Here is an 812-nt window from a genome sequence, read left to right on the forward strand (position 1 = left end):
GGCACATGCCCGTGTTGTGCGCTTGATCCCGAGTGGGGGTCGTGCAGGAGGCAGCCGATCCATGATTCTCTCTCATCATTGATGTTTCTCTCTCTCCCTCTCCCTTCCTTTATATCAATAAAAATATATTAAAAATGTATTGATTTCAGAGAGAAAGGGAGATAGAAACATGGATGATGAGAGTTTGAGGGCTTCAATGCAGCTGTTCACGCCAATCATTTGTTTATTTATTCATCAAGAATGCCCACAACGGGCTGGGGCCTGGACTAGGCTCTGGGCATCAGAGTGGTTTGTTTCATGGGAAGACAGAAGCTGACTCAGCGCTATACCCCAGGCATCTAGAAAAGTGCCTGGCACATAGTAGGTGCTCACTAAACAACTGAGCCAGCGAGAGACACTGATTAGTCCAGCCCAGGTGGGGTGCCCACCCAGGGTGCAGTTAGGGGAGCGTTGGGGGAGTATAGATATGACAGGAGGGACCCCAGCCCATAGCAGTTGGGGTGAAGCTCTCAGAGAGAGGACTGGGCAGGTACCCCCCAAAATGTCTAAGTAGATGCCCACAGCAACCGAGGTACAAGCCCTTGACTGGAGCCAAATCCAGGACCCTTCAGTGTGCAGGCCAACGCTCTAACCCAGGGGTGGGCAAACTTTTTGACTCGAGGGCCACAATGGGTTCTTAAACTGGACCGGAGGGCGGAACAAAAGCATGGATGGAGTGTTTGTGTGAACTAATATAAATTCAAAGTAAACATCATTACATAAAAGGGTACGGTCTTTTTTTTTTAATTTTATTCATTTCATACGGGCCGGAT

At 48.8% G+C, this 812-nt stretch overlaps 1 protein-coding gene across 1 annotated transcript in view; it reads left to right on the plus strand.

Annotated features, from left to right (window-relative positions):
• The window catches only part of HAPLN3 (hyaluronan and proteoglycan link protein 3), a 6,963-nt gene that overhangs the window by 5,434 nt on the left and 717 nt on the right, over positions 1-812 (plus strand). The gene's annotated exons all lie outside the window — the stretch shown is intronic.

The sequence above is a fragment of the Myotis davidii genome, unplaced genomic scaffold, assembly GCF_000327345.1.
Source record: "Myotis davidii unplaced genomic scaffold, ASM32734v1 scaffold954, whole genome shotgun sequence".
NCBI classification, from domain to species: Eukaryota; Metazoa; Chordata; class Mammalia; order Chiroptera; family Vespertilionidae; genus Myotis; species Myotis davidii.